Below are 13,874 nucleotides of genomic sequence, written 5' to 3' on the forward strand. Positions count from 1 at the left end.
CTAGTTAAATATGGAATATATCCTAAGTTCTTACATGTTCTACTGTCTCATTGTAACTGCCAATATCAAAGATTAAATAAATGTAGGAAAGCAACTGAGTAACAGAACTGCTAAACTGTACCTGATGCTGATAGCCATGTTGCTAATACCCCGCTGCCTATACTGTCACCAACAGGATTAGCTGGTCTGAGAAGAAAGGAGGTAGAAGAGGACAGAACAAAAAATTCAGTTGTAGTACTACCAAAGACTACCCCATACCATGAACATTTTTTTTGCTCAAAGACTAAAACCACTTGCTTTAACACTGACAGCAGAATCTTAACTCCGATTACATGTTCCTAAAGTTCGAGCTTTATTAGTGACTGGAAAGAGGAAAAAGAAAAGACGGAATGATGGCAGTGGTCAACAAAGGGTCAACAACAGATGTCATATTGTAATGGAGATTCCAGTCTGTATCCATACATCCTGCTTCTTCTAGTATGCAGAAAAGATAATAATGAGAATGACACCAGAGATACTGAATTCTTTCTTCTACAAACCCTGTAAACCAGTTATGCATGAATAAAATACCTTCTACTGAGAAGTGGGGACAGTTTCCATTGCCACAGTTACGAAAACTTAGTGAGAAACAACTCTGTAACCAGTGGCTAAAAGTATTATTATTATCATGAATACTTTTACAAATACTATAGGTTTCTTTGTTATGCAAACCACATGATTTTAAGTCATAACAGCATAGCTGAATTTAAAATACTCTTATTTTTTATAAAACCACAAATTGTATTTCCAGGTTTGCCTATGTAAAAATATTGTGGTAAGAGGCTATTTAAATATATGAATAAAAATCAAGTATAGCATTGTTCATAGTTGCAAATAAGTGCCAAAAATGCAAACAAATGATAAATAGATTTTTTTGGCGTAGGTCTGTTTCCAATCAAAATATTGTAACTAAGCAATGACAAGAAAATCACAAGTAACCCACATCATGAGGAAATAGATACTATCACAAAGTGAGCAACATACTTCAGGCTGGGCATATACAACTCCTGGGTATTGAAAAAAATTAAGATGTACTACAGATTAGAGCATTTATAACTAAAAGTAAAGAACTGTAAAAACTCAGCTTATTGGCCTTTAATATTCAGTCATGGTCTGAAGGTTTTTAGAATATACTATTGGGGCAGTGCATACAATTCCCAACCAACAAACACTGTTCCAGTCCTCTTGGGCTATTACTACAGACATTGCCAACAAGCAAATTTATTGTCAAATAAAACATATTGTTTGCAAATTTCAGCAAATTCAATTATTTTTTTTCAATTTTTTTCTTTCTTTCAGTTTCTGATTTAGATCAGACATAGGAGGATTGCCACTACAGTGATCTTGCTCTCTGAATATATTCACTTGAATGGGGTTTTTTCTTAATCATCAAAAATTATGCAGCAATTTATTGCTGTCAGAAGTCACTTGAAGTCTGTATGTCATCACCAAGGACAAAAGTTCCTTTGGCTCCAATCCATGATATTGTAATTCCCTTGCAATTTTCCTGCAAAAAATGAAAGTTTTCATTTCCAAAACATTTTTAAGGGAAGGCTAACCCTAATAAAAAGGCTATTACTTTACCAGAATACTCAAGAAAAAGCAGGTTTATTACATCTTGATATTTGTATCTCATATTGCTTTATTCCTCTCTCCTTAAGAGAAGAGTTTTTAAGTCCAAATTGCTTAAGAATCTTCTGCTTTTACTTTTTAGGTGAGCACCTTGCCCCTCTTTACTGACTTATTTATTATGTTACATGGAAAACCGTCATCATTGCAACTAAAGAATTACATCTTAGGACATGGGCCTCTGTACAGCATATCCACTCCCAAAAAGAACTCCTTTTATCTGTACTAAGTTTATCTAATATCTGCTTCTCATCTTCTAGATGATAGGGTGTTAGTTTTATAGACCAAGATCACATATCTCAAACTGTTTTGTGATCACCTTCTAGAAAAAAAAAAATCAATATGACAGTATGATTGCAAAACAACAAATCTCTTTCTCATCTTCCAGGATAATGAAATGATCATCTCTCATCTGGGAAAAGTGTACAATATGCCTTTTAATAACTGCATAATGAGGCAATGGTTAATATCATTATGTCTGCTCCTACAGTCTTTATTTATTACTTGCAAGCAGTCTCATTAACAGTGGTGATTGCTGATATGACTTCTGTGGCTGCCAAACCAGGAATGAAGAACCAGAACCTCCAAATTAAAATCAACTCACCTGTACTGAAAAAAATTGTTACTCTTGCGGAAGATAATCCTAAAATTTATGTTGCACATATATATCTACACTGTAATTTTTAAAAAACATTATTCATTATTCAATCCTCTATTTTTAGAGGATTTTTAAAGCCACCTGTTTCTAAAAAGCTACATAGTTACTTTATTTCAGTATTAGGAGCATTCATATGGGTTATGCTGTCCTTAATTATTGCTCAGACATGTATGTTAATGTTGAACAGTCAGCTTATCACAAAAAACTCTTATAAAGGAATATATGTGCAAATTTATTGCTTAATCCATTATTGTGACCAACATGCCTTGCAAAAATAAACCAGAGACCTAATAAATTCTTCTATGAAGATAGCAAAAAGGATTAATCTAGGTGTGGATTCTGAAAGCACTTTGAGGAAACTTCCTAGACTCTTTAACAGTCAATCCAGATCATTTGACAGATTAGATTTTATTGTATAAAAATGTCATTGCTCATTTGATGTGTAAGGCAAGTTTTGGACTCCTATCACCTAAGAAAATCAGACAGAAAAGGTCTTTCCCACCAGGTCTGCAACACAAACTGCAGGGCACATCCTTTTCACTTTACTGGAGCAAGGACTCTGGTACAATAAATACACAGAGAAAGATGGAATAATAAGAAAAATTTACTGTCCAACTTACTTCTGACATCACATCCTCCATAGAATGAAAAGGTGACTGCCTGCCTCATCTCCCATCACAGAGTGTCTGCTGAAATAGCAGCTGGAAAGAAGGAAGGGCATTAATTGTGATTCCACCACAACTATCTCATTAGCAGAGTCACAACTAACTGTGGAAGAGGAATCTCCAGTTTCTAGCAATTGTTTCTACAGTACCTTTTTCAATCCCTGGTGACTTATCTTAAAGTGGCTGGAAAATGAGATGTCCTCTCCAGGAAGACCCTCCTGGAATAGTAGTACACTACTTAACAGGAACTTACACCTAAATCACATTTCATCAATTCCCCAAATATCTATTTTAAAAGTCTTAATTCTGTAATTCTGATGATTATTACAACCAAATATTTGCATTAATATTCTTGTTTTTACTCTCAGGCAATATTCTATATTTGTTTTTGTTTTGTTATGGTCTCAATGAATTTTCTAAATCTTTCTAGAGTTAGCTGAGAGGGAAATCATTATTCATAGATATTTCATACATTTCTACTATTCCATCTCATTCTTGATTGACACTCTAAGTCCTTGACAAAAAATTTATCCAGAATTTTAGTTCTGTGGACATTAAAGCAAATACATAGATCAAATATAAATCACTTATACAAAGCAGACATTTCCAGGTTCAGATCTCTGCTCTATTTTAGGACAGCCTTTTCTAACAAGATATTTCATTCATCCCTGTATCACTACACTACACAAACCTGATTAATTCTTTCAATTTAAGCTTTTAAAATGTAGCACAGACTGCTAATGTTTCAGTTATTATTGAATTTTTTTTAATGAAAACAATCCCAAACCATTTAGCATAAACAAGTAACTAAGTAGTGCTCAAGGGAAGTGAGCAACCTGGTTTAGTGGAAGGTTAGAATTAGATGGTCTTTAATGTCCCTTCCAACCCAAACCATTCTAGAATTCCAGGATTCTGTAAGTCTGAAACAACTTTAGTTCTTCCCATGTAGCAAAAAATAAAAGTATAACAAGGACTTGGATGAGGAAAAAAGTTATTAATTACATTAGTTATTACATATTAATTATATATCTTGAATTCTCAAAAATGGAAAATAAGCAAACAGAAAAATTGAGTTCATTGCCATGCAAAAACTACCTAGATTTAATTAAGAAAAACTTAGCTTAAAACAGTCTGAAAATTTTAAACCTGGCTCACTTACTTCATTTTTAGCCTTTAAACTCATTGTACCCTAGGCATATGCAAAAGTCACATAAGGCCAACCAGGATAAAAAAGCCCAAATCAAACGAAAACAGAACACCAAAATCCCCCACAAAACCAGGGAGAAAAAAAAGGAACATTAAGCAAGATAGGAATTTAATTCCTAATCTATCTTGTAGCAGATTAGTCTTTGTTTGTTATTTAGACAGTTTACTTCTTAGAATGGAATTTTGTCACCCTGGAAAGGGAGTAATACAAATAGAAAAAGCACCATAATTGTTAGGAACAGTGTGGTGACTACATGGATGGTTTCCTCTTCTCTTTGTAACTATCAAAATAGAAGAAACTGTTATGGTAGTTAAAAGTAAATGAAACTGTTCCAAATGACACAATGTTTTTTTCAACATATTTAAGAGCTACACTGTACTCAGATGAAGGAGGAGTAGACACAATTCTATCAGAGGAACGAAGACTCCCTGTACTTTTTATCAAGGATTGTCAGTAGCTAAAAAATAATTGTCCTGCACAGCTGTGTTTTCTTCCTAAGGGCACCAGAACCAGCTCGCTGACCCGAGGCAACTTGTCTCTTATTATTGGGAGCCATTTTTAATACTTAGAGAAGCCTTTGATAGCAAAGATTAGTCAAGTGCCAAAGGAAATAATCTCAGTGAACAAATTAAACTTGGAAGTACATAATCATCTCAAAAGCAAGTCATAAACTGAGACTTCTTTCCCCTCCACTGGCAATATTTTTTTATGCATGCTGTCAGCTTCTAAATGTTATTTTAAAAGGAAATGTAGTTTTGATCATATATTTCTCTGAAAGACAGATTAGTGAGTCTCTTTGTATTATTCCCTTACTGAGATTTATTTCTATGTATCCATTGTCTCAATTTTCACTGAAAGACAGAAGATATCCATGGTAACTGCAGGTTTAAAACTAAAAAGTGTAAACATCTCCAGGGAGGAAGAGCCTAATTTTAAGGTTATTCAAAAGTAAGAACAGTGCTGCTTGCAGTATTCCTGTGCTGTTTGAGTTGGCAAGGCCAGTGGACTAGAGTCTACTGAAGTGTCCTGAAACTGATGGATATTTAAGAGATGCTGGAATCCCCAAAGGGAAAGTTGAAAAATGTCCAGTCATTTTGAGTGCAAGAGATGGGGCCTGGATATTAGATCAATCCATAACTCCTGCATCTGGCTGTATGGGAAGGAAGTATGCGGGATTGGATAATTGATTGGAATGTTTTGATGGTACATACTTTTTTGGGATCCTGGTTTCAGTCTGTCAGTTGTTCACATTAAGGAAAATCTAGTCTGTGTTGGATTGGGTGACTACATAGATAGGGTGACTACAACCACTCCTGGGTTTCAGGGTGGCTCAGCCATTACCACAGACCTACCTGTGGAGTGGACCACTGAAGCAGGTCACTAAAGCCTGCTGGGGAATGATCGAATTCAGATTGGCTCAGAGAGCTGGATCTAAGTACAACAAAAGGACTTGCTCTAGCAACAGCAGCCCAGCAAGCCCAACAGTCCCTGTTCTTGGTCACAACAGCCAGGGCAGGACAATAATTAAAACCTGTTGTTTCCACAGGAGTCCAAACTGCTTCTGCAGTCAGAGAGATGGGAGGGATGGGGAGGTGCTTTTTTGGCTGGTAAAGAAAAAGCCAGACTGATGGATGAAGCCTCCTGGTATCACTGTTTTGGTGCCTATTCAAAGTCTGACAATGTTGGCACTTCCACCTCCTAATTTCAGGCATTATTTCATTCTGCACCAAGGCAGTAAATAAGTAGGACTAGTCCAGCCACTGTTATAAAAAGGGTAGCATATACCCACTTCAAACTGACAACAAACCATTCACTACTCACAGCTGTTTCTTTCATTATGTACTAACATTGTAATATTAATGATAGTATTTTTCTTATATGGAAAATTTTCTGTTTTTCACTTGCCAGTGGCAGAAAAATACTTTGGCTCTGAGAAGCTGCCTAATTTCTTCCCATGAAGATGATCTTCCCAGAGATGTCCTCTTCAGACCCTTCATCATTACTTATGAGAGAACAGAATATTAACAATTTACTAGTTAAATGAGATACCTCATTCTCAGACCTGTGCTATAATCACATCACTCTGCTTCTTTTAGCTCACTGTTTTACATATCCAAAATAATACCCCAAAATGTAATATTTTATCCTCAATACACCCATGAAATAGAGAAGTATTGTTTTTTCAAAGATAAGAAGTCTATCTTATCTTGGTAAGACACCAAGACTAAATAGATAAATTAATGCATGAAGCAGGACAGGGACCATTCTCTGGTGCTGTGGTCAAATAATGTGAAATAGCTCCTACATGTAGTTAAACTCCCTTCCTGCAAAATTAAAAAAAATATATAATTGTCATACTGCCCTTTGAGAATCACCCATAGCACTTCAAGTAGTACCTGGGAAAATGGGGTTGGTACAGGCAAAAATCATTCCAGAGGTGCAGAGAACTAGTAGGCTATAAAACACCTATATAAATGACTAGTCACCTGGATTTTCACTATAGATCAAGGCAGGCATCAGTATAAATGAGTGAAGAGAGATGAGTATCTTCAGGAAAGTGACCCACCTCATCCTAAACCAGGCCATTCCAGAGGGTAGTTAATCTCACTGTCTCATTCTGCTGGCTACACATGCAATCTACATAACTAATTTAGACAGCATATGTAACAGCTGAACAGACTAAATTTAGTGACATGAATAGTCTCTGAACACATAGGAGATGTAGAGCAATGTAAACCCAAACTTTGTTGTTTATCTGACTAATTAGCCAAAGTCTGAGTAATATACTGCATTTCACCCCAATTAGCTGCAGGAAGCACAATACAAAAACATACACTTGCCTATCAGAGTGCTCAGTCCCCAGCTGTGTTTTGGTGATATCCAGTTCTGACTCTAACTGAGCTGCTCTGTTTCTGAGGTGAGTAAAATCGTGATTCTGCACAGCACTCTGAAGTCCATACACATTAAATAGATAGCAACTATAATTCTCCAAGCATGTAGCCACATGCAAATATTCAAAATCAAAAGGGCAGCTATACTATGCAAATGAGATTAGGAACATTTTTTGGAGCAAATTATAACACTGTGAAGAACAGTCTATTAGGGTTTAACTGAGAAATCCAAAGCAGGGTCTTGGTATCTTCTGCTATTAATATAGTCAAAGCACATTGGCCGTTTGAAAATGCAGCTAGATATAAAACTACCTCTGTTTAAATAGACTTGGAAATTATGAGAAAAACTGCAATACTCTCCTAGTAATTTCCTCACAGATTATTTTCTGCTAAAGCAAGCTGTTCCTCATGAAACTGAATTTCAGAGACTTTCTCTTGGTTTGCTCTCTGTGACTGAAATTCGTTCTCACAATTGGACACAAGAGAAGATTCCAGGTTTTTCATAGATGCTTTTTCATTTCCCAGTTGTTTTCTCAGCAGCTCTGTTTCAGAATGGTTTGATTCACACTTGCAGATAAACAAAGATTTTAAAGTTTCAGGTGTATGTCTATCAAGCTTGCTGGCATTCTATTGAGGTAATCTTAAAAGAAAAAAAGATAAAAATTTAAAAAAAGAAGTCTGGGATCAATGATAAAATTCATTTTCACTGCAAGATGGGTGGTTAGTTTTATATTTTCCCAGTCAAAATCCTCTGTGAGATTTATAAAATTATCCAATGTATATATCTTAATAAAAATATACTTGATACAAATGAGAAAATGCTATGAAATTGATGGATCAATGGATTCTGTAAACAGAATCATTAATGAAGAGGAAGGAAGCTTCACATTTTGTTGAGGCAAGAAGCTATTGATTACCTGTTTGCACACAGGAAATAACATGTGATACTACAAACTGGTACCAGCATCACCAGCAGAGTGAGATTACACTTACTTTACTTACAGGAGCACCAAGAATAAACTGGGGGGAAAGGGAAATTGAATAAAATCCAATCAAAGAGATTAAATATCTATAAATCTTTGAGGAACCTAAAAAAGAATACCCAAAAAGCCTAGTATATTTCACTGCAGAAGGCATACCTGAGACATAGCTACAAACACACATTAAAAAACTAATTCCAGAGGCTGAGAATCAGGAAAATCAGTATTGGGTCTGCTTAGAGATAAAGAAAACTGCCTGTTTCAATCTTAGTATAAGTAAACTGGATGCTATTTTCTCTTCATCTTTTCATGTATGCATTATAGTCTGACTAACTGAGTCTGGGGTGCTGCAACATTTTATCTGTATTTTACTCAAGCCTAGTTTACATTAAGCACAATAATGCTCGGCCAAAGGCCATGGGAAATCTATGAACTGGGACATCTTAACAAACTCTCCACCTCTCCAGCACATTTCTCAGAAATTTCAGAAGATGACCATTTGTGTGTTCAAAGGAGGAAGAACTGAGATCATAGGCCAACAGAAGGGGGGAAAAAAGAAAAAAGAAAGATAAAGGCAAGAAAAAAGCATTTGTCACTTATCAAAACAAAAGTCTTTATTTTTTTACCAAACTAAACTGAAAGGTTTCTTCATTCTGAAAGATTCCATTTTCTATGTCACTCAAAAATCAAGTTCCTTTGCAGAGAAACAGTTTTGATATTCTACATTTGTATTTCAGAAAAAAAGAATACTGAAAACTGTACACAGAAGAAGATACAGGAAAATAAACAGTATTAGAAACATTGAAAGAACAATATTATTCAGAATCAGGTTTAGTTTCCACTTCTGAATATAAATATGCTGAAATCTAATAATGCAGATTCTGTGCTGGAATACTGTGTAAAGCAAGAGCCTTATCTGAAGGTTATACATGGCTAATGAAAGACTACTGGTTGAAAGATACAGAAAAATTAGTGAAAATTTCCCAACTTCTGACTTTTCTCCAACTCTCCAACTGCATTTCTGCAGTTTTCTTTCCTGAAACTGTTGCTGTTCTCCAGAGTCACAGCAATCCCCTTCACAGAAGGATCCAGGGAGGCTTAGCCATATTAGATCTCATAAAAGTTTCAGATAAATGTCTTATGCTGGAACTCTTTCATATCAAAAGAATCATAGAGGATTTCATAAGGATACAAAAAACATCACACACATTTGGCTGGAATACATAACCAACTGCAAACAGCAACTTTACCCACTCTGCTTCCAAAAGGCACAAAGGTTTAAAGAAACTGCTGGAAGCCTATAAAGAACAAGAAATTATCTCAGCTGGAGCAGAGGATGGACAGGTCAGTAATAGAATCATACTGAAAATTCCTGAATAATCTGAGTGTGTATGAGCAACTTTTCAAAGTTTATCCAAACTGAATTTTAAAAAATGTATCACATAATAATTTTGTAGTTTTTGTAAAAATCAAGGTCAGCAAAAACTGATTTCCAAGGGCAATTAAGAAAATATTAAAGATATTGGTACTTCCTAAATTAGTCAATCATTTTAAAGTCCACACCAAGTTTCATTGCTAACAAACAGCTTCAGCTATTCTGCTTACCTAGTGACTAGATGTAAAATCCAAGATATCTTTCTTGAAAACAACAGTAATTTTCAGCCCTGACTTTTGGGTGTTCATAGTAAAACCCTGCAAAGCGGTGAAGCAGTGTCCTTTTCAAAAAGTGTTCAACTCATACCCTTTGAGGAGTAAGCCCCTGAGAAATGCCAAATTAAACATTGAAAAAATTGCAAAAGTGATCATTCATAATCCTAAAGTATATTTGGATCCCTTAAGTGTAGCATTAACATAAACTTATTTTTCTAATATATTTCACATACCCTTTCTACCTTCTCTGCTGTGGAAATTAAATGCTAATTTAATCGTTCTTTGATTGCATCTACTTTAATGCAAAGTTCTGGTGTAGATGTGGCATTTTCAAGTACAGAGACGCTCTCCTAAGGTGTATTTTGAGGCCCTCTGCCCATTTTCACAAAAGAGTTGCTTAAGGCAAAAATAGGAGACTTGTATGCTGCTTCTGTTGTTAAATGATACAGCAATGCAATATAAAACTCTACTAAAAAAATTATTAAAACAGCTTCCAAAATCCTACAAAATATCTCCATGTAATTGTGGCAAGTTTTAAGAGGCTGCAGTAATTTATTCTACAATAAACTTTAAAGTTATTTCTTTAAATAACTCCTGTATACAAAAATTATACAAAAATTAGGGGGTTTCTTGCTTCTGACAGCAAAATTATCTTCTGGCATTTTAAACTCTATTCTTAGAATTCTACTCCTTTTGCAGAGTTAATAAGGTTGAAAATTCTGCCATGGACCGATTTTATTTTCAGCTGAGATCCTTTCATTTTAGCAATAAAATTTGGCTTTGTATGTAAATGATCTGTGGATGCTGAGATTCTGTCAGTCATATTTATACTCCTGTCACCTGTAAATTCAGGCATGACTAAGAGATGAGAGAGTCACATTAAGGTGGAGTCCACGAGGCAGCAGCAGCATGTCTGACTAAAAATATTAAGAATTTTGTACATTTCAAATTAACATAACCTAGGTTTTTCCTTTTTGAAAAATGCCTATACTTTGCCCAGTGATATTCCTGGTCAGCCACTTTAAACTCCTTAAGTTTCAGTGGGTGGCAGAATGAGTGTGGGAGGTTAACAGAGCAAAGTTAGAGGTAAGGCACTGTGAATTGCTTGAATGATTTACTAGAAATGACATCCAAAGAGATTATTTTATGGGAGCATATCACATTAATTCTAGCTCTGTCTCACCACAAAAAAAAAAAAAAAAAAAGCACAAGGAACACAGAGCACTGCTGAGCACATTAAGATTTTTGAATAAAAACTTCTGTGTTTTAGATATGTGCCTTGCATGTAACTGTATGAACTGGAATGTGGCATTAGGAATTCTGACCCAGTATGTTGATATAGTGTTCATGAAGAGCCCTGTTCATTCCTATACTTCATAGCAGGCACGTGGGACGGATTAGAAGGATAAAATGTCTGCTGGTTTCAGACTTGTTGGACAAACTAGAACCATGTACCAGTTTTATTATATCTTCAAGGAATGCCAAAATCTGCCACAACACCCTCCTGTGGTGTTTTGTTATTGGTGTGTTCTCATCCACTTTCTGAACAGCAACAGTTTGGTTCCTCTAGAGTATCTAATATTCTTGAGTAGCTTTCTGTGGGACTCACATTCTCTGAACCTGAGAGAAGCAGTAAGAGAAGCAGAGAAAAGAATGATCAAAACAACTCCTATCTCATTTACTGCTCCTGTGTGGTTCACCAGTGGAATGCATTGTGGAAGATTGTTTACCTGAAGGGAATTGATAATTGGATTCTGGTGTGAGTGTTTTGATTCACTGACCAGTTGAATCTATGTGTGTGTGTGTTGGGACTGTCAGTGACAGTCACAAGATGCTGTGCAGTGGAGTGCAGTTGATTGCTTGGCAGATTCTGTTTAGATGTAATGTAATATAATACAGAATAAGATAGTATAATAATTTAATTAATTAGCCTTCTGATAAGATGGAGTCTTCCTCATCATTCCTCCTGGATGTTGGGCAAAAAATATCACTGATAGCCTTCTGCAGCTTATGTGATATTCAGGAAGCAAAGATGATCTGCCACAAAAATTGGAGAGCCCCTAAACCGTGTTTATATGCTCACAATGTATTTCCAAAGCCAAGATATGAATTTTTCTTAAAATTCTTCAAATTTTCAAGTGGGAAGAGGCTCTTTGGGACATCTAAAGCAGTGGAAAGAAGGCTAAGAAGCTCAAACCAAGAAGAGCAGGGACAGGAACATGACAGGTGACAAAGTACTTGATATGATTCAGGTATGCTGAGTGGAGTTGTGTATGACTTTATGCCTTCAGTGATTCTGAACCACAAGAGCATTTAATTTTTTATTTTCCTTGATTTTTTTTTATGATTTTTTTCCCAGATGTGATTAGTGGAATTCTAATCATATTATATAAAGTAAAATGCATACAGTTTATGGTGGAAAATCTCCCTGAAATAGAAGTGATATTAAACATAATTTTAAAATATTACCAAACCATTTCAAGGGTGAACTAATGAAAGAATGATTGCAGCTCACTTGCTCCATCTGTGTTTCAAGGGACTCTATTTTCCCTTTCCAACTGTGGCTCTCAGACTGCACTGCTCACTGCCAGTCTAACAGGAAAAGCCTGTTTCTGCTTCATGTCATTTTGCTTCCCAACTTTCTTCTTGTTCAGAGGCTTTGTGATAATTCTCCAAGAGCTCACAGTTCTCTCTCCTAACACAAAAAACTTTATTTATTTAATAATTTATAGTAAGCTCCAAAAAATAGGGATATTTACAGACCTACAGATATGGTATTGAATATACTCTTTCCAGTGAAAATTCTACCATTTGGTGAAAACATTGAGAGACTTCTCAAGAACCAGAGTTTTGTCCAATATGAGCACATTTTAATGATCAATAGACATCTGTTAAGAATGGCTAGGTTAACACTAGACATACAAAGTATAGTGCAGTAATATTTCTTTTTACTTTAGTCCTATAAAATAATAAAGAGAAAAGAGTTCCAAGTTTCTGTATTATTCCCTGTCTGATTTTTTAAGTTTAATAAACACACAGGTGTGTGTGTGTATACTTATGTATATAATTATATATATAAAACCACAATGAAATATTCTACATCAATTTTGTTCTGCAAAAACAGCCATGCAAATGTGTCCAAACGACTAAAACCAAATTAAGGGAATGTAAATGAGTTTTGGTTAGGAAGCAAATTCTTCAATGGAGATATCTAAAAATTTAATTTTTAGTTAAAAACCAACAGTTTTAATTTGTATACTCATTTTACAATGAGTAAACACTTCAGCACATGCTTCAGCCTGAAAATATCTCTGTTTGAACCCTGGGCTTTCAACTTCATATCATCAAGCTCAGTTTGGTACTTTGCTAGTTTTTTATATAGGAAGAAAAGTTTTTTCCATAAGGTTTAAGTATACTGCTTGTACCTTAAAAAAAAATTAGTGTTTATCTAAGGTCTTTGGCTTTATTAACTGGTTCTTGAAGGGTGAAATGTAAATTAGGTGTATTTTTTTAAAACCAAATTTTTCATTTGTGAAAAACATTTTTTTACTTATAAATACTTTTTTACTTAGAAAGAAGAAAAATGTCTGTAAAGGAATCTAACAGTTGAAAAGAAAAAAACCAGATGGTCTATTTAGCATCTAGATTGTCATAAAAACAACCAGCCTGTCCCATTTAACTAGCAGAGCTCAGTCAATTCCATCTCTTTTTACATTACAGTTTTTTAAAAGCCTATATTTTTAAAAGTAGAAGACAGATAAAAAATTAAGTAATTTAATTATTATGGAATTACTTACATGCTAATTAATCCAGTGGTTACCTCCCAGTCAGGAGAAATATAGCCACAAGTATTAGGAGAACGGACACAGAAATTCTGAGAATTATTGCTTGAGAAAGTGAACAAAAGAAGGAAAAAGAGCTGCAAAAAGGCTGTCTTGAACTGCAGAGATCAGAAATGTCTTCTGTGCAAAATTGCTAGGAGAACGCAGCTGCAAGAACTGGGGGAAGGTGTGGTAGTGTGAGGAAGGCTCCACGGAGAAACCCCCATTCCTGCTGCAAAAAGGCTGAGTTGTTGAGAAAGGTGTTCTGGAAAGTTTCCAGTCAACCCAAGCAAAGGAATTATAATACTTTAAATACTTGGAGTAACACCTCTAT

The 13,874-nt window shown here is 35.1% G+C and overlaps 1 pseudogene; it reads right to left on the reverse strand.

Annotated features, from left to right (window-relative positions):
• Nucleotides 1-6,139: 6,139 nt before the first annotated feature.
• On the reverse strand, nt 6,140-13,095 carry LOC136571408 (testis-specific gene 10 protein-like; annotated as a pseudogene).
• Between the last annotated feature and the right edge of the window lie 779 nt (nt 13,096-13,874).

This window comes from Molothrus aeneus, chromosome 2 (assembly GCF_037042795.1).
Source record: "Molothrus aeneus isolate 106 chromosome 2, BPBGC_Maene_1.0, whole genome shotgun sequence".
Lineage (NCBI taxonomy): Eukaryota > Metazoa > Chordata > Aves > Passeriformes > Icteridae > Molothrus > Molothrus aeneus.